This window comes from Schistocerca cancellata, chromosome 8 (assembly GCF_023864275.1).
Source record: "Schistocerca cancellata isolate TAMUIC-IGC-003103 chromosome 8, iqSchCanc2.1, whole genome shotgun sequence".
Classification (NCBI taxonomy): Eukaryota; Metazoa; Arthropoda; class Insecta; order Orthoptera; family Acrididae; genus Schistocerca; species Schistocerca cancellata.
Window position 1 is genome coordinate 405,373,455 of NC_064633.1, and position 21,962 is coordinate 405,395,416.

The window sequence follows — 21,962 nt, forward strand, 5'->3', positions numbered from 1 at the left end:
AGAAAACCAAGTCAGTGGTACTTCTAAGGACATTGTGTACGATATTTTCTGTTTTCATATATATGTTTGGATTGATTACAATACTGGTGTCAACTAAAAAACAACGAAGTATGCTTGTTGCAAACTATTGTTCTTAAAGAACATGTAAAACTATTGATAGTGTAGTACTGATTTCTGTGGTAGGTCCAAGTTTCATTGAACTATGTTACTTGGAAATGGCACAGCAATACTTTCGTCTATAAGTGAGGCACAAAATGAGTAAATATACTGAGTTCTTTTCTCTGAGCTATAGCGGACGATTTTTCGACCTTTATTATGTACGGAAGTGATATTCAAAGTTTTCTCTCGTAGCTGCTTCACTATGAAATAGATACTTTTGTGGAATTACGTACTTTTTTCTGTATCACTGGATATGAGCCCGCGAAGAGGCTTCAGTGACAAGTAAGGGCGAGGTGAAAAGTAATGCCTCCGATTTTCTTACGTGCAAACTCTTAAAGATTACTCGCGCTCTACAGCTTTATTCTACATGTCTACATACTTAATTCTCAATACATTCACTCTGGCGACGAGCATATTTATCCCAACGACAGACTAGTTCCTGATACCGTCGCTGTAGAATGTTTGACTTCGTTGATGGAGCCACAATTTCACCTCTGCTTGTACCCCTTTATCATTTTCAAAGTTAAGCCCTCGAAGACTTTGTTTAAGTTAGGGAAACAGATGAAAATCAGATAAGGCCAAGTCGGGACTGTATGAATGATGATCGATGACAGTGGACCCCTGGCGCCAGACGGTTGCATTTTCCACACCGCTCGTGTGTGGCCTGCAGTGTCGTACTGAAGGAGAGGATTCTCCATGTGTAGACAAACTACGAATTCGAAACTCGATTACAGCACAATATACCTCAAGGGCCGACATATTTACGTTACACAACTCCACATTACATGCTTCAAATCGAAGCCCTCTGGTGGCGGGTGGCTGCAAATAGGTAGACGTGAACAAAAAGCTGCAGAACGCTAATAACGCATGTTTTGTTTAAAAAGCTTTGACAGTTTTCACATAGAGAATTTGGAGGAATTACTTTTCAACACGCTCTCGTTATACACAGGTTGAGTCAAGATGAAAGGTACATGCTTTGAGGGCGACAGTATTAATGATTCCGAATAAAAATCTTCATATGGACATATACTCTATTGGGAATGATTTCCGAGATAGAACACGTTTTCTTAATATTTTCTGAATTATTCAGACATTATCATTTATACAACGTACCGCAGTATTGCAGAGGAACTTGAGAAGGAAAACTCGATGCAGGACATTAGTGGTCCATCAAGTCGAGAAACAAAAATTCGCCAACAAAGGTACCTACGCTACGGCGCATTCTAGTCGCGCGAGATTTTCATTACTCCCTCGCTCTCTTTGCGCAAGCTATTAGTCCTACACAAAATTCATTAGGACCTTTTCTTGCAGGGAATTTAAGGTAGTTCAATTTTGTACTGCGACACTTTTGCGCTGGAGGGGACGGTTTTCAAATTATTCAAGATTAACGTACGAAGGTGATAATAAATGTTTTCTACACCACTGGCCATTAAAATTGCTACACCAAGAAGAAATGCAGATGATAAACGGGTATTAATTGGACAAATATATTATACTACAACTGACATGTGATTACATTTTCACGCAATTTGGGTGAATAGATCCTGAGAAATCAGTACCCAGAACAACCACCTCTGGCCGTAATAACGGCCTTGGTACGCTTGGGCATTGAGTCAAACTGAGCCAGTTGCTCGGCCACCATTGACCAGACGTTTTCAATTGGTGAGTGATTTGGAGACTGTGCTGGCTAGGGCAGCAGTAGAACATTTTCTGTATCCAGAAAGGCCCGTACAGGACCTCCAACATGCGGTCGTAACTTATCCTGCTGAAAGGTAGGGTTTCGCAGGGATCGAATGAAGGATAGAGCCACGGGTCGTAAAACATCTGAAATGTAACGTCCACTGTTCAAAGTGCCGTCAATGCGAACAAGAGGTGACCGAGACGTGTAACCAATGGCACCCTATACCATCACGCCCGATGATACGCTAGTATGGCGATGACGAATACAAGCTTCCAATGTGCGTTCACAACGATGTCGCCAAACACGGATGCGACTATCATGATGCTATAAACAGAACCTGGATTCATCCGAAAAATGACGTTTTGCCATCGTGCACCCAGGTTCGTCGCTGAGTACACCATCGCAGGCGCTCCTGTCTGTGATGCAGCGTCAAGGGTAACCGCAGCCATGGTCTCCGAGCTAAAAGTCCATGCTACTGCAAACGTCGTCGAACTGTTCGTGCAGAGGGTTGTTCTCTTGCAAACATCCCCTTCTGTTGACTCAGGGATCAAGACGTGGCTGCATGATCCGTTACAGCCATGTAGGTAAGATGCCTGTCATCTCGACTGCTAGAGATACGAGGTCGTTGGGATCCAGCACGGCGTTCCGTATTACCCTCCTGAAACCACCGATTCCATATTCTGCTAACAGTCATTTGATCTCGACCAACACGAGCAGCAATGTCGCAATACGATAAACCGCAATTGCGACAGGCTGCAATCTGACGTTTATCAAAGCCGGAAACGTGATGGTACGCATGTCTCCTCCTTACACGAGGCATCACAATAACGTTTCACCAGGCAACGCTGGTCTACAGGTGTTCGTGTATGAGAAACCGGTTGGACACTTTCCTCATGTCATCACGTTGTAGGTGTCGCCACCGGCGCCAACCTTGTGTGAATGCTCTGAAAAGCTGATCATTTGCATGTCACAGCATCTTCTTCCTGTCGGTTATATTTCGCGCCTGTAGCACGTCATCTTCGTGGTGTTTAATGGCCAGTAGTGTATTTCGGTAACCATTCGGAATAGGCCATATACCCATATGAAGTTTTTTGTTCCTAATGACCGATAGCGTCGCCCCTCAAAGCATGTACCTTTCCTCCTGACTGACCCTTTATATGGAACGTGAGCGCGAAGAGCCAGTGGCCCGATGACTGTCTACCAAGTGCGCAGAACGATGACCTGCTGCACCAACGTGGGCTGTGAAATGATTCCGGACATACAGTAATGCTGATTCCACTCCGCCTGGGCCATATTCCACTTTGTGTTCCACAAGTGATGATCTTCAGATTTTCTGGTAATATGGTACGCAATTATCTGAGCAGAATGAAAGTAATATCTGTCATGTGACCGCAGGTACACACATGGATTGCCCTAAGCCCAAATTAAGCGGCTAGGCGGTTACTTAAGAGTTCGGAGAGTGCTATGTTTTATGAACTGTAAGTAGGCTGTTTAGGTTCTTATATTGGTAACGCCGCCACCACGTAGCGCTCTCTGTATGAAAATCAATGGCTGTGCTGTGTGCAGTCTGTGGCTAGTTTGCATTGTTGTCTGCCATTGTAGTGTTGGGCAGCTGGACGTGAACAGCGCGTAGCGTTGCGCAGTTGGAGGCGGGCCGCCAGCAGTGGTGGATGTGGGGAAGTGAGATGGCGGATTTTGGAGAATGGATAATCTGGAAGTGTGTCCATCAGAAACAGTACATTTGTACGAATGGATGTCATGACCTGCTATATATATTATGACTATTAAGGTAAATACAGTGTTTGTTCTGTATTAAAATCTTTCATTTGCTAACTATGCCTATCAGTTGTTAGTGCCTTCAGTAGTTTGAATCTTTTATTTAGCTGGCAGTAGTGGCGCTCGCCGTATTGCAGTAGTTCGAGTAACGAAGATTTTTGTGAGGTAAGTAATTTGTGAAAGGTATAGGTTAATGTTAGTCAGGGCCATTCTTCTGTAGGGATTTTTGAAAGTCAGATTACGTTGCGCTAAAAAATATTGCGTGTCAGTTTAAGCACAGTCGTGTATAATTGTTCAAAGGGGACGTTTCAGAACTTGCTCTTATCCGACACTGAAAAGCCAAAGGAACTGGTGTAGGTGTGCGTATTCAAATACAGATATATGTAAACAGACAGAATACGGCTCTGCGTTCGGCAACTCCATGTAAGACAAGAAGTGTCTGGCGCAGTTGTTAGATAGTTTACTGCTCTACAATGGGAGGTTATCAAGACTTAAGCGTGTTTGAAAGTGGTGTTATAGTCGGCGCACGAGCGATGGGACACAGCATCTCAGAGGTAACGATGAAGCGGGGATTTTCCCGTCTCGTTTCCAATTGTATCGAGCGGATGGACATGTACGGGAATGGAGACAACGTCGTGATACCATGGCAGGGGACTATTCAAGCTGGTGGAGGCTCTGTGATGGTGTGGCACACTAGCAGTTGCAGTAATATGGGACCCCTGATACGTCTATAAATGGCTTTAACAGTTGACACGTACGTTATAATCCTGTTTGATCACCTGAATACACTCATGTCCATCGTGCATTCCGACAGACTTGGGCAATTCCAGCAGGACTATGCGACACCCAAACCATTGCTACAGAGTGTCTCCAGGAACCCTCTTCTGAGTTTAAACACTTCCACTGGCCACCATACTCCCCAGATATGAACATTATTGAGTGAATCTGGGAAGCCTTGCAAAGTGCTGTTCAGAAGAGATCTCCACCCCACCGTACTCTTATGGTTTCATGGATAGCCCTGAAGGATTCAAGATGTCAGTTCTCTCCAGCACTATCTCACACATTATTCAAATCCATCGTCGTGTAGTAGCATTTCTGCGTGCTCGCGGGGGTCCTACACAATATTAGACACGTGTACCAGGTTCTTTGGCTCTTCATTGTAGTTCTTCCCATGGTTACCGCCTGCAGATGCTAACATACTTCTATTCGTTACATTCAGACATTATTATCATGCATGTTCCTATATGGGCATATCTAAGTGGTGACATTCGGGATTTATGGTGAGATTGTTGCTTGCTAACGTTGCTTTGGCAAAATTCTATACTACGTTTTAGGCTTTTGTCTGGTACATGTATTTCACTCCTATAGTAAGGATTGTTTCTACTTCAGTCCTAGCCGTCTGCAGATATTAGTCGCTTTTCGTTTTACTTTGGCGTTCACTAAATACTGCTTTGAAAATTTGAAGGCATACGGGATAAATTATCTTTCTCCTCTTCGTGAACTATCATGCTTATTCATTGAATAATAAATGGAATTGCCGGCCGAAGTGGCCCAGCGGTTCTACGCGCTACAGTTTGCAACCGCGCGACCGCTACGGTCGCAGGATCGCATCCTGCCTCGGGCATGGATGTGTGTGACGTCCTTAGGTTAGTTAGATTTAAGTAGTTCTAAGTTCTAGGGGACCGATGACCTCAGAAGTTAAGTCCCACAGAGCTCAGAGCCATTTCAACCATTTTGAAAAAATGGAATTAATAGTTAATTATTTACCTGATGTAACATCCACGTGATAAATTTTTTACTACAGTGCGACGAGAGGAACTTATGCCTCTAACAGTTATAACTATCTTTTCGACGAATAAAAAAAAGTGAAAACTTATAAATATTAATTATTTATATAATATTCTATGATTTAATTGGACATATCGATGTGTATCATACAAAGACAATGATAATTGTAAATTCCTATTATGATCTGCGATTGTCTTCCTTTGTTTTTACCTTTTGTAGGTTGGCTTATGTAGGTTGCGGACGCTTATCAAACTGAGGTCTGTTAAGAAATTGTAATTATTTGTTAATTATCGCTTGAAAATAGAGTTCATTATTATTATAATTATGAGTGAGTAATTATTTGTAACTTTAATTCCTCTCTCAGCAAGCATTATCTGTGTTAATTATTTCTTTCCGCTGCAACGAGCGCAGCCATTGATGATAGCGATTTGTATCGCGTTTTTGTCTGTGTTTTCCTTAGAAACAAATGAAATGTTTGCTTGATGAGATCTAAATACTGCACAATATGAAAGTATAGTTTATAGCATGTAATAAACATTTTAAATATTTACTTATTTGCTCTAACAATAGAAAGTCTCAATCAATTGTCTGCCGCCATCTTAACAATTATCACAGCGGCAAATTCAAATTACGCAACTCTGCAGACATAAATGCTGAACGTAATACAAATGTGTAAAAATAAATGTGCACCGGTGGTTCCGAACTCATTTTAATGAAAATAATTCGAATCAGATTGGTTCTATAAAAACAGTGCTCATAGCACGATCGCTATAACAAATATTTCTAGATGATGTATGGAGCCGAAATTAATTACGCACGAGTTGCGAAGAATATTGTTTCAGGTAACATACGTCAGTGTTGTGGGCGGCTGATATTCTGTGATTTTAATGATCATTTTGCTGAAGATAACTGTTTCCATCATAATCCATAGTTGTATAGAATCTGTTGTATGAACAGTGATTTAGTGACACTTACACAACTTACAGACAACACTTTAACACGACATTAACTTGGAGTTATTTAGCAACTTGATCAAATATTTATCTGGGAGAAAAATTATTTAGTAATTACTCAATGTAATAAAATAAGAGTAAGATTTCCATTTACAAATTAGTTAAATACCAAACCATTGAATAACCCAGCGAACGCCACAATGATAAAATCAGTTCTCAACTTCGCGACTTTAATTTTGAACCTACACGTGCTCGTTTATCCTTCTTTCACGTAAGCAGCGGTTACCAACTCTACGAATTGGAAACAAGCTGTATCCATCGGAATTAACATTAACATTAGATACCATTTTTTCTTCTTTGCACTGATGATTCCTCCAGCGTAAGTGAGACTGAAGTATAAGAAGTTCGAGTCACATGCTGCAGCCCTAAATACATCCACAGATGGTTTTTCTGTGATCCATTCGTCTTGCTGTTAGGAGTTAGGCACTACAAGGCCCAATTTACATCTGAATTAAACATATTTTCAAAAAAAAAGTGCCGCCTTACTTATAATTTCTCTTTCAATGATTATAAATTTCCTGGGTATAATTTTGCATTACTTTAACAAATGTTAAAGACTTCGTTGCGCTGTCAAAGTTCTTCTCTTAGTACCTATAACTTCATTAACAGTAGTCAGATTGCGTTGTTCTTTATTGTTCGGTCAACAAGTTTTACAAAAAGTGGAATATTTTCAGAAGATTACGACTGGTGTAATAGTTACTATACCCTCAGGTTAAAGTTTAACAGATGGCGACTAGGTTTCATCTGTCATCTTTCTATCGAAATTGGAATATTATGAATCTTGTGAACAGCATACAGTTATTCAGTTTAGATTAGGTTCTGCAATTATTTCATATTTTATTCTGCGAAGCGTCAAGCTACATCTGTTGACTCTTAGCGGGTATCTTCGCCTATTCAGTTAACTGCAACTGCAGCATTTAAACCAATTCATGTAAATCTTTTTCAGATAGCTTTAAAGGAATATATGATCGCTTGTTAAAGTTGAATGTCTTCCATTTTCTATCTCTCCATGCATTTCAATTGATTGGTGCGAAATCTTTTGAGTAACTGCAGGAAATATTTTTATGATTAAGTGAGTCTTTCCACTCCATCTCCATTCGATTATTATCTCTTTCGTACCCAAACGCTTAGGAAGATACCAATGGGTTAAATTTTTTGGGCGGTGAATCGGTAGGGACTTGTAGCTGAGTGATACAGTACTGCGTTAAGAGAATTGTATTCAATTGAATGGAAATTTGTTATCAAAATATAACTGAAAACTTTACAATTACTAAAATACACAATTTAACGATGGGAGATCTGATGACTAGCAAATAAGGCACACCACATCGTAAATACAATTCTTAAAATGCTTGGGGAAAGGTGATAATAAATATGGAAATAAAAATCTCCACATCCTTGTACGCCCACAACAAAATCTCCTTCTTTCTCGTGTCAAAAAAATTTAAAGTGCTAAGCAGTTTCAACAAGAATTCTTAACTGCATACATTGTGGCTCATCGACAGACAATGCAAGTGAAGAACTGCTATTGATCAAACAAGTAACTACACTTAGTAATTTCTGAAATGGCTTAAAAGCCAGTGATAAATGTTTGTTACTGACAAACCCTTTCGAGTATTTAAATTTTTCATGCAAATTTGACAAGAAACAAGATGCCTCATTCCTATGAACCAGCTTATGGTAACGTAGACCAATCTTAAGTGAACAAAATTCCACTCCTCAAAGAAACTCAGTAGTATTTAAGACACAGAAAGGACTACCGAAAGAATGGCCAAAGGCTATGGAAAGCAGTTTTACCATGGGATAATGTACTTTGGGATGTACGCGAAATTTCGTGAAGAATTGAATACTCGCATTAGTATTGGTTTTAAGGGTCCTTATTCTTACGTCCAAACGCGCTCCCGCAGACAGGCAGGTTGTCAGACTTATTGACACAGTAACTCGGACGGCGCAATGTCCCGATCCCAAAAAAAAAAATGTACCAATGTGTGTGAAATCTTATGGGACTTAACGGCTAATGTCATAAGTCCCTAAGCTTACACACTACATAACCTAAATTATTCTAAGGACAAACACACACACCCATGCCCGAGGGAGGACTCGAACCTCCGCCGGAACCAGCCGCACAGCCCGATCTAAAACACCAGGTACAAGGAGAAAAATGTGTGAGACCTTCACGGCAAATAACCTAGAACATACAGGGTGCCGCAAATGGTCGTATCTAATTCTTATTAAAAGCCGTCTTTAGACAGTGTTGCTTAGATTTACTTATGCGAGATTTAGAAGGTTCAAATGGTTCAAATGGCTTTGAGCACTATGGGACTTAACTTCTAAGGTCATCAGTCCCCTAGAACTTAGAACTACTGAAACCTAACTAACCTAAGGACATCACACACATCCATGCCCGAGGCAGGATTCGTACCTGCAACCGTAGCGGCCGCGCGGTTCCAGTCTGTAGCGCCTTTAACCGCTTGGCCACCACGGCCGGCGATTTAGAAGGAATCGACTGTAGTAAATCGCAAAGAAAATTAAGTTTAAGTATAAAATTCACCTGGTTTGTGTCCACCCTCGTTAGGTGAGTGGTCAGTGTGACAGAATGTCAACTCTAAGAGCCCGGGTTCGATTCCAGGCTGGGTCGGAGATTTTCTCCACTCAGGGACAGGGTGCTGTGTTGTGCTAATCATCATCATTTCATCCCCATCGACGCGCAAGTCACCGAAGTGGCGTCAAATCGAAAGACTAGCACCTGGCGAACGGTCTTCCAGACGGGTGGCCCTAGTCGCACGACATTCACATTCACCTGGTTTGTACCATATGTGATTGAAATACAGACTGCCAAAGTAAGGCAAACAATCTCAGGGATTACAGGCAAGCAAGCTATGTCACTAGCCGACCAAATACACAGAAGGAATTAGCTAAGCCCTTTGGGCATAGAAAGCAAACAAACAAATCACATTACAATTTTTAGACAGGTAGATAGATTGACCGCCAGCTAATAACACGTAAAGCGGATTTGCTAGAATCAGCTGGCCAACACACAGATGTATGAGTGATTTGCATTACCAAAAATGACATGATGAAAGCCACAAGACCAACTGAAGCACAGGGAATCCATTTCGGGGTTCGCTCTTGAATTGAATAAGCAAGGTATTAAATAATATCTAATTTGACCTGTAACACACACACACACATACACACACAAAAGTAGAATTAAACATTATTCTCGTAAAAAATACCAAACACCATTAAGTAAAACAAGGCTGGAAAACACTGAATAGACAGGACTACAGACAAGGAGCTTATAGAAAATTTTTAACACTAAGTGTGGTCTTGCAAACTCAGTCAACTAAGCCACGGCACTCAGAAACGCGTTATGTATTAATCAAAATCCTAACTACAATCCACGTTCCACAAAAATAACGAATACGTGTCCATAATATTGGCTAAATACAATCTCGTAGAAAAAGACAAATGATTGCCATTGATAACAACCGAATATAGAAGGAACAAATACCAATAGATCCGAAAGGAATCTGGATGTATTGGGTCACATGTCATTTCAGAACAAAGTTACTGCTAGTTACAGAAAAAAGGTAACCTTAAAGTGCACTACATAGTCACGCCACGGGTTCCTCAAACAGGCTTCCTTCCTCCAGTAATCTAGAAGCTGTTTGTTAAACTCTAAATGTCGTGATGGTGCCAATATCAGTCCACAGCCTAGGATGCCACCACCGAGCTATGTTCGGCTGAACAGAGCGCTCACACGTGCTGGGTTAAATCAAAACTCTAACTGTCCACCCTGCTACCTGTAAGGCCATTTACTTCTGCTTGCTGCGCACATCCTTATATCCCCACCCGCTGGTGATCACTCATCCACTTGGTGTGCCAGCATTTTCCGAGCAACAGGGCAGAGGTATACGCAGGGAAGATACTACCTGTATCTGACCACCAAGAAAGTAGCATGTATAACACAATCCTTGTCGCTTTCCCCCCCCCCCCCCCATAAGCCAGAACCAGCTGTGGTGAGAGCGAAATCTACAGACAGTTGTAAATGTCATTTCCTGTGTGCTGTGAAGTTTACCTACGATTATTTGCGCTTAGCAATTGGGGGCCTTTTTTGTGTTATATTACAAGCAGTTTTGCAGACTTAATCATTCAAGAAGTCACAGATAGGGAAACATTTTATCTCATTTGGATGACTTTGTTACTAATTTGTTGGAGTGTTGTAGAACCTTCGTTCTCCTATCCTCTTACCTGAACCTCGGTCATAGGTGTATAATAGTGGCAGGGAGATATTATTGGTGTATTGCACCAGGAAACGTTTCACGAACTCGAAAACTCGGTCTGCCTTAACAACAGTGGCAACTCGCCCTCTACAGCAGTAGTGACGAGGCCTTTACAAACCAGGCGACGCGAGTTTACAAAAGTTATTTCTTGCATGTTCCCAGTTCTTATCAATTACCTTAAGTACGTTATCTTCAGGATAGAGGTCATTAACACATCACAATTAGGAAAATGGCATGTTAACAGGGAGTGCGAACATATGTTTGGAAGGACTAGTACTAAGATTCTCATGCACAGCAGCGTTCAAGGCAGAATTAAGCCACCCAATTCGTCTCCGACTTCCCTTGGTGTATGTTAAAGACCAACTTAAGATAGAGTCTCACACACTCTGCAAAGAAGTGCTGACAAATCAAAACTGTTTATATTTACAAAACAGAAAAGTCTGTTGATTGTCGCTTACCCGAAATTCCGTGATTCGAAAGATAGATAAAATATGGCTGTAATGGGGTTACCCTCGTAGTACCTACCCTGCTCATCAATACCGAAAAGATAACGCCAAAGCATCCATGTACCAATTATCTTTTTTAGCACAGACTAGGGGCGGAGATAATCGATGAGCATTTCTTCAATCAAAGCAAAGTTTCACTACCTGAGTGCTGCAATGGGCTTTACTCACAATAGATCACTAATTTATGGTCGTCGCCACTGAACGGATGACACGTAAGGGGTCTTTGATCATTGTAATCGTCTTATATAGCCCCGGGTTTCCTTTGCACAATGGATCAGCTCATGTGGCAGCCAGATCTTATTCTTCCCATCATAGCACATTCGGAAGTATAAAAATCCCTTGTTGGTGCAATTTTGCATATGATGACGTAGTTGGTGACCGTGGCTGTTATTTGAAAACAAATGTTGATGGCGTTGAGACAGCAAACCACCCACAAATTTAGGTTCCTTCATTTCAAAAGGTACCATTACCGGTTTCGAATCATTACAGTTCATCATCAGACGGCTTTCATGCTTTCGTTAGAACATGTGGTGCGTCTTTTATTGATTAATTGTCGTGGAATGTGGGTCTGGAGTATTGTTTTTCATAGTTTTCGTCCAGCAAATGACGTTCGTAGTTTTCACCACATTCTCGTCGTTGCACTCATTAATCTGTATCACTGAACACTTTAGATTAGTCACAATATACATTCCCACCACATTCCTATCGTTGCACACTTAAATTTGTATCATTTTGCACTTTAGATTTGTCACAGAATACATTTCCACGACATTCTTATCGTTGCACACGTAAATTTGTATCATTGAGAAATTCACATTTGTCACAGAATACATTTCTAGCATGCATCACATGTTTTGATAGTTCCCTTTTTAAGAGAATGCCCTGCCACCCGTTCCCTTCGTTGAACTGTTGTTGAAAAACCAAGAATCAGCTTTCCCTTTTTCGGCTAACACTCTGAACAGGGACAGAATTTCTCTAAGGACTGCCCCACACATGCTGCTTCTTCCTCTCATTTCAGAAGATCCGCTGCCTCAGTTGTAAATTGGAAGTCGGCCTGCTTAGCTGAGTGGGTACGTGCTTGCCTCCCTTGCAGCCGGCCAGGGTACGATTTCTGTCCGGGTTGGACATTTACTCCGAGCGTGGACTGGGAGTTGTGTTGTCATCATCATTTTATCCTCATCACCGACACGCGAGTTGCCCTGTATAGCCTCCCGACCGGCAATGCCATACGATCATTTTCCACTGGGCTAAGGGCTGGGGCGGGATAATTTAAAGAACGTTAAAATAGAAAATGGTTATGTGAACAGCCTATCTGCCTTTTCTCCCCATCTTTCATGATCTGACACCCTCATTAATACGTGGTTGTCGGCACTAAGCGGAATGGCTTATGCTCAAGGGGCAAATAATGTAGTCTAATGCTTCTAGTTAATACAATGTGTTCTTGCTCTCTGCCAAGGCTAGTGACCTGCATGTATAACCTACACACTTCTTCTCTCCCTCCTTTTCCAGAAGTAGGAAGCCACGACATTTGAATTGAAAGTGTCAGTTTGCGTGATGAACTGTCTGTCGAAATCCGGCACGGCTAGGATGGGCGCACTAGCCAGTGTCGTTTTCAGTGCACTGAGTATCAGCCAACTAAAAATGCTCACCGTTCCTCCACAGATGGCCAAGCGGGGCATCGAACTGTGCAAAATTTCAAATGAATTTGTGGAAAAAATTCACAATCCCTGTGAATATAGCGATATTCTGCCTGGGGAACAGACTAACAGCCTTAGTTCGTTCATTGTCCACCCTCACATCTTCACAAGAAACATCATGCCCAAAGAATGAGATCTATTTTTGGGCCAGATTTTCCTTAGCAGGTGTTACAGTGAGCCTCACCTGCCAGGGACGTTGGAGAACTTGGCCTATGTAATCCAAGTGCTCAGCGAAGACTTTGCTGTAGTTGTAGTCACACTTAAATTTTAAGTCTCCCAGCCGAGAATCTAGTAGGCGTGGTAATATGGCTGCCCCTGATAGCCAAACTGATTGGAGCACAATTATATTCAAAGAGTTCCCAACAAGCGTAAAAGGCTGTAAGAGGATTAGACACCCACGAGAGGCACCTGGTGGTAGGCCTGATTCCAGTGAAGAACAGTATAATATTGTGTACTTCAAAACTACCTAAAACAGTGATGAAGGGTGTGCAGTAGTACGGATTACTCAATCACCTTTTCATTTAGTTCTTTATACTCTACACCTGGCTTGCTTTTCTCCCCGCTGTATCCCCGCTGTATTTGGGAACCAAATGACTATGGCGAGACTGATGGTCGGGTTACACAGTCAGCAAAAAGCTGATCAACAATTTTACTTCATTCCCCCATCTTCGGTATTGATAACTGGTAGGACAGCTACAGAGACGGCTCCTGATTTATTAACAAGATCATATAAAGGTTTTTGTTAGTGGATCCTAGCTTCTCAGCGTGTACTTCTGGATACTCTCACAGAATATCCAATAAGGCAAGTCGTTGCCCCTCGGATATATCAAACGGTGACAACTCTGCCTCTGCAGAACATACCCTAACCTTGTGGCGGTGCTAGTAAAAAATAAAATACCCGTACCCCGCCCTAAATTTGAACAGAATGACTTTTTGACACAATTAAATATGCATCTTGTTTACTGAAGAGAATCGCAAACTATGCACATCAAAAAATGTTTTGCGTCACCTCGGCTCCTAGAGTTCCGGAACCAGTGCAAAAAATTGTAATAGAGCTTAACAGAAACATAGTTTCCGCCCTTCTTATTGCTCATGAGTACCACACGTTGCATGTTGTCCTACCACACAGTGAGACCCTCAGAGGTGATTGTCCAGATTATTGTACAAACCGCTACCTCTAATACCCATTAGCACGTCATCTTGCATTGACGCATGCCTGTATTCATCGTGGTATACTATCCACAAGTTCATCAAGCCACTGTTGATCCAGACTGTCCCACTGCTCAAAGGAGATTCGGCGTAGATCCCTCAGAGTGATTGGTGGGTCACGTCGTCATTAAACAGCCCTTTTCAACCAATCCCAGGCATGTTCGAAAGGTTTCATGTCTCGAGAACAAGCTAGCCACTCCAGTCGAGCGATGTCGTTATCATGAGGGAAGTCACTAACAATATGTGCACGATGGGGACTCGCATTATCGACACTGAAGGCGAATGCCTCGTGAATATGCTGCCGATATGGTTGCACTGTTGGTCGGAGGAGGGCATTCACGTATCGTTCAGCCGCTATGGCACCTTCTATGACCACCAGCGGCGTACCTCGGCTCCACATAATGCAATCCCAAAACAGCAGGTAACCTCCAACTTGCTGCACTCGCTGGACAGTGAGTATAAGGCGTTCAACCTGACCAGATTGCCTCCAAACACGTTTCCGACCATTGTCTGGTTGAAGGCATATGCGACACTCATCGGTGAAGAGGACGTCATGTCACTCCTGAGTTGTCCATTTGGAATGTTGTTGGGTCCATCTGTACCGCGCTGTATTGTGTCATGGTTAAAATATAGACCTCGCCATTGACGTCGGGAGCGAAGTTGTGCATCATTCTGTCTATTGCGCTACAGTGTGAGTCGTAACACGACATACTGGGGCTGCACGAAAAGCATTATAGCATTATTCGATATGTTGGCGTTGCTGTCAGGTCTCCACCTAACGGTCATCCACTGCAGTAGTAGTCCTTGGGCGGGCTAAGTGGGGCATGTCATCGACAGTTCCTGTCTCTCTGTATATCCTCCATGTCCGAAAAATATCACTTTCGTTCACTCGGAGACGCCTGGTCACGTCCCTTGTTGAGAGTCCTTCCTGGCACAAAGTAACAATGCGGACGCGGTCCAGTTGCGATATTGACCATCTAGGCATGGTTGAACTACAGACAACACGAGCCGTGTACCTCCTTCCTGATGGAATGGAACTGATAGGCTGTCAGACACCCTCCGTCTAATAGGCGCCGCTGGTGCATGGTTGTTTACATCTCTGGGCGGGTTTAGTGACATCTCTGAACAGTCAGAAGGACTGTTTCTGTGATACAATATCTACAGTCAACGTCTGTCTTCATGAGTTCTGGGATCTGAGGTGATGCAAAACGTTTTTTGATGTGTGTATGCTCAGCTGTGCAATTATGGTGAAGAGAGCCCCGAGTGCTGACATAAGGTCACACCTGTCCCACCATTGGTAATGATCTCCCATTCACAGTGTTACACACAATACTCGATTTCTATGTACCAAGTAATATACAGATATGAGATAGTTTACTGTAGTATTGCCAATTCATTAGTGACGCATTACTACCATAATCCAAGACCGTGCATGCAGGTTCATTGTTCATGTTAATGCAGACTAATGACATGTCGCGACGTGTCAGGGCCCTGACCATACCACAATGTTTTATCAACCCATGACCCATGCAGACCCATACAATGGCCCCTGCTGGCACGACGGCAACGGCGCACACCGTTTTCTCTGATACTGAGCAGTCCCGCGTCAAGTGCACTCCTTAGGTGCACCAAAAACGTGGCATCGTATTACTGGACTTGCCATTAGGTTGATCGTACTGGGCAGTCGATCGTTACTCTAGCTTTCAACGAATGGATAGTGTCAGAACATATTCTCTTCACTGTAGCGGAAGTTTTCGATGCTGGACACCTACCTAGCTCAGGGAAGGTTATGTGCTAAGTAGATCATAAAATCCTCATCCTTCCCTCCAGATGTTTCCCCTCCAATACATTATTCACAGTTTTAATTCCACAACATTAAGGCAGGAAGCTGTAATCACGATGCATTCATCTTCGTTATACCGCACCAAAGTCTTATTATTTTGATGAAACCAATAAAAAGTGAATCATTAGGTCATTGCGACATTGACTACACAAATTTCCCTCTGGCAATCTCTGTTAGAGTGCACTCAAAGTTTCACCCACACCAAGAGCTTCAAAAATTACTATCGAATCGCCAGTGTAGAAGATAGTCACTTCGTCTTTCAAGCACATATGTAACGATAACACATCTACCAATTGTTCAGTAGTACCTGTAAGTATGATGGTGATTCATTGCCTATAGACCAGAGTGGGCTCGGTAGCATACTACATAATTTTCACCCTAATATCTGGCCTTGCCCAGTGGACTCAGTCATTTGTTGCTGATGAGTCTGCCCTGGAACAGTACCCACATCCCGTCCTCTGTTATCCTGCCATTTGAGCGAGCTACTCTCGTGTTTGGGGCGGATTACCTTACCACACAATTCCGTATTTGTTAAGGCGAGATTATGCACTAGATTACGTTAATGATTGAGTTAAACCTGGACTGTGAACAACTGAGTAATATTGGAAAAACTAAAACACAACTCAGCACTGGCTTGCATACAAGCAAGTAGTCTGGCACAAACTTAACAGCTGTCGCTTACCTCATTTACAAAGCTAGGTATAACGAATGATAAGATTGCTGACTAGCGTAGCCTGCAAGCACTGCCCCTCTGCAAAGCTGCCTCTTCACCCTGGTTAGCAAGTTTATACTGTATTAGGTCTTTTGTAAGATATAATATCTCCACAACACCTCTCTCATCTATGAGTATTGAGCCCTCAATCACATTCTGAAACACATAAACCAAAACACACAGTGCGCAGCTAAAGTATCCTCTTCTACTACTACATCAGTTCAGAGCCCTGTCACACAAACGTGACCCTCCTCTGCTACCAATAAAGCAGTGGGGAGGTGGTCAGAGTGTTTTAATGTGCTGGGATAACGAAATATTCTATACGTAAGCTATAGTTCATTATACAGAAAATTAAGCACTTGATAATTAGTAAGATAAACTGCTTAATTGTGGGATCGCTATGACTAGTAAAAAATACTGTTAAATCCGTAGCGCACGACATCAACATGTACAATTCGTAAACTACATATGTACAATATCATTACCGAGAACAAAGGCGAAGATCGCAGCGCCTTGGTGGACCCAAAACAAAATCTCATTCCTTTCCTTATCGAAATAACTTCCAACAAGAATTATTAATTTCGTACTGCAATAGTTATCATCATAAAATTACAGGTCAAGAATTTCAGCTGATGGAACACATAACTACACTTAGCAACAGCAAAATAATGGTTCAAAGGGCTCTGAGCACTATAGGACTTAACTTCTAAGGTCATCAGTCCCCTAGAACTTAGAACTAATTAAACCTAACTAACCTACGGACATTACACACATCCCTTTTATTTTCATCATTGCTTCTTCGAAGTACAGATTAGAGAGTAGGGGTGATAGACTGCATACCTGTCTACATTTTTTTTTCATCCAAGCATTTCAATCATGACCTTCGATTCTTATTTTTGCCTCTTGGTAAATATTGTACAGTACCCGTATTTCCCTTAACTTACTCTTACTTTAGCCAGCCCGGTTAGCAGTGGGGTCTAACGCACGGCTTTCCTGGCTAGGAAGGAGCACGTGGTCCCCAGAACGAATCCGCCCGGAGGACTTGTGTCGAGATCTGGTGAGCCGGCCAATCTGTGGATGGTTTCTAGGCGGTTTTCCATCTGCTTCGGTGAATGTGGGCTGGTTACACTTATTCCGCCTCAGCTACACTATGTCGGCGATTTCTGCGCAAACAAGTTCTTCACGTACGCATGCACCACCATTACTCTACCACGCAAACAAAGGGGCTACACTCGTCTGGTGTGAGATTTTATCGGGGGGGGGGGGGGGGGTGTACACAGGGGGCCGATCTACATAATAACCCTAAAAGAGTGGGTCAGTGTGGTGCGGCGGAGGGGTGAAGTGGACTGCGGTAGTCGTCGTGGTGTTGTGGACCACTGCGGCTGTGGCGGGGACGGAGCCTCCCCGTCGTTTCTAGGCCCCCGGTTAACATACATTACAATACTATACAATACTCTTGCTATTTTAGGAATTTACAACATCCAGCAGTATTTTACATTGTGGAACACTTGTCTCTAGGTCGACATATCGTACGAACATATCGTGCCTTTTCTTAACTCTTGCTTCTATTATAAAATGTTACGCCAAAGCTGCCTCTCTGGACACTTTACCTTACCTAAAGCAAAACTGATCGTTATCTAACCTATCCTCAGTTTTATTTTCCATTTTTCTGCACATAATTATTGTCAGGAACTTGGATGGATGAAGCTACCGTTTTCACACATATCTTCTTCTGCTGTGTTCGGTATTGTTTAGATTATACTTATGCGGAAGTCTGATGGTATCTCTCTTGCCTCATACTTCTTTACAGGACCTGCCCTTCATCAGATGGGTGCACACCTTTCTGTTGTTCGAGGGGAGTAGACTGTTTTCTGGTATCGGGTTTCTCCCTCTCGTTTTCCTCATCTCCATACGATACGAACATAACACTGTACTACATACCCATCCATTACACTCAACTAAACTCTACAAAAAAAATATGTGGCACAACTCCAGCAATGTATGGCTAGGTTCTATGATCGATTTTGACCATTATTATCTCTCTCTTGTCTTGGGAAGCTGTTATTCAGTGACAGAGGGTGTAGGGCAAGTGGCTGAAATGGACCTAAGAACCCGGTGGAGCATTTGGATGTAGCTAAGAATCATTCTCACAGGAACGTTTCCACAGATGGCTCGCCACATCTCATGCAGGAGACACTCAGGGTCACGTATTCTGCTATGCATCCGAAAAGGCAAATGGAACAGTACCTTTGTGCAGCCTTTCAGAATGAAGTACTGACTCATTTAGTCTTGCTCCTATTAACAACGTGACCTTGCTAAAATTGGAACTTTTGTGTTACTTCGGTTGCGCAACAGATTTTAAAATCGTTCATGCGATATTGTTGACAGACGCGACTGTCATGTCCACATGGATTCGCAGGAATCCAAACAGATGGAAGACATTCGTTTGTGATCGTTTTACCGAGATAGAAAATCACACGACTCCCATGCAGTGGATGGAAGATAACCCAGACGATCATCTTTCTCGAGAACTCCTCGGAGATCAAATACATCCCCTGGAAATTTGTTGGTATGAACCGCCTTTGCTTGCACGTCCTCTTGAGTGTTGGTCATGTGATATACTAATACTGTACAAATGATCTCCTGAGGAGAAGAAGAAGAAGAAGAAGAAGAAGAAAAAGGATAACGAAGTTCTTTCAGTACCTACACCGACCACCCTCATGACCTATATAAATTCAACTTAGAGGGGCGGGGGGGGGGCGGGGCGGGGAGTGGGGCTCATTCGTACTTCAGCATTTCTCATATAACAACTCTTTTCATTGGTAAGAGATTTGTACTGCTGCAATCTTCTCTTTCCCTGACCATATACATGCTTTATAGTGCCTAACTGAAAAAAAATAGCGTGAGAGACAGGGACTCAGATTTGAACAAGTCCGCCGCTCGTGGTCTCGCGGTAGCGTTCTCGCTTCCCGAGCACGGGGTCCCGGGTTCGATTCCCGGCGGGGTCAGGGATTTTCACCTGCCTCGAGATGACTGGGTGTTTGTGTTATCCTCATCATTTCATCATCATCCAGGAAAGTAGCGAAATTGGACTGAGCACAGGTTGGGAAATTGTACGGGCGCTGATAACCACGCAGTTGAGCGCCCCACAAACCAAACATCATCATCATATATCATCAGATTTGAACAATTCTTTCCATGGACAAACACACCGATCCTTTATCCCAATGTGCTAATCCAGTACTATCTAAGCAGTGATATGCAAGAGAGAGAGAGAGAGAGAGAGAGAGAGAGAGAGTGAGAACGAGAAAGAGAGACAGCGCTGCTGCTGCTCTATGACGACACCCAAGACGGATCTTTCATTTCTTGTAAGGCATGATACTTTAAACCGCCAGGAAAACTCATTAAAGTATACACTCATAATCAGAACACGAGATATACTGTACGTTGCAGGTTGCGCAGCTGTCAGTAACAAAACAGTCAGCAATGCCTTGCCTTCAGCTACCGACTTTCAGCTACTTTTCAACGTCATCCATCTGTGCACATACCATTAAAGTATATCATCGTAAATAGCAGCAGTTTTATTTGTACTGATATTCTTCACGGGTTTGCAGCCGGATCATGTCGTCGTCCTGACACAATATTTCGGCAGACCACCTGGCCGCCATCTTCAGGTGAGTTAATGGTAGTGCACTGCCTCGCCGGAACTGAATTCCAGCCACAACGACGGAAACCTTTACACACCACGGACAGAGCACCGCGCATGCGTGAGATGATGGGCAGTGCTGTGGTAGGCAGGAGAGCCGTGTTACTAGAGGAGAACGAAATGCACGCGTTTTAGCTCACGCAGGCCGGCGTGAGGTCTGGAACAGGACAAGGAAATTAGAATTTAGAAAAACGGACGTAGCTGGAGGAATACTTAACTTCAATCCATTAATGATGAAAGTCGCTCTTGACGGTACATGATTCACAATATCATTAGTAACTGAATATGGCGACTTACTAGGTTCGTACCAAATGACGTAGCTGAAGGCTATGCTGAACTATCGTCTCGGCAAATGAGAGCGTATTCTATCAGTGAACCATCGCTAGCAAAGTCGGTTGTACAACTGGGGCGAGTGCTAGGAAGTCTCTCTAGACCTGCCGTGTGGCGGCGCTCGGTCTGCAATCACTGACAGTGGCGACACGCGGGTCCGACATATACTACCGGACCGCGGCCGATGTAAAGGCTACCACCCAGCAAGTGAGGTGTCTGGCGGTGACACCAGAGGCAGCGCCTCCTGGCGGCAAGTAGACACGCAGCGCGCCGGTGGGAGAAGACGGCATAAACGATAAATCGTAACAGCACTAGTTGCAAGAATCCAATGATCGAGAAGAAGACCGTTATTGTTTAATGTCGGACAAAATCGGATTCCATATCTTACTTCGAGGAAAACCTTTATCCCTGTTAATAATATTGCTGGATAATTTAATTTCAATCGATTCTTTAAGAACACATTCCCTATAGCGAGAAGCAGGAGAGATCAATTGTGTCTTTTCATGCATCATCCTGTGTCCTTCGTTAAGGCAATGTTCCGCCACTGCCGAGTTCTCGGGCTGGAACAACCGAGTGTGCCAATGATGTTCCTCGCATCGGTACTGAATAGATCGCATAGTTTGACCAATATACTTCTTTCCACAGTGACACGGAATTTCATAAACCCCGGGCCTCCTAAAGCCAAAATTATCTTTAACTGAGCCAAGAAGGGCTCCAGTCTTGGCCACCGGCGTAAAAACACTTTTAATATTATGTTTTCTTAATATTCTTGAAATTTTGGATGATATACTTCCCGCAAAGCGTAAATAAGCAACAGATTCAAAAGTATTCTCTATTGGCTCGCGTGACGGACCAAACTGAAGAGCACGGCATATTTGTTGTCCCGTATATCCATTCTGTTTAAAAACAATCTTCAAATGATCAAGTTCTTCTTTCAAATGTTCGTCGTCCGAAATGGCATAAGCTCTTTTGACGAGAGTCCGCAAAACTCCACTACGTTGATGTGGCGGATGACAGCTGGTCGCATGAAGATAGCGGTCAGTATGAGTGGGTTTCCTATACACACTATGTCCAAAAGTCCCATCATCCGTTATTTGCACTAAAACATCAAGAAATGGAAGTTTACCATCTCTTTCAATTTCCATAGTAAATTTAATACTTGTAAGTAGACAATTAAAATGATCTAAGAAACGATTCAAAGCATGAGTTCCATGTGGCCAAACCATAAAAATGTCATGAAAAAAAGTCTTCCATTA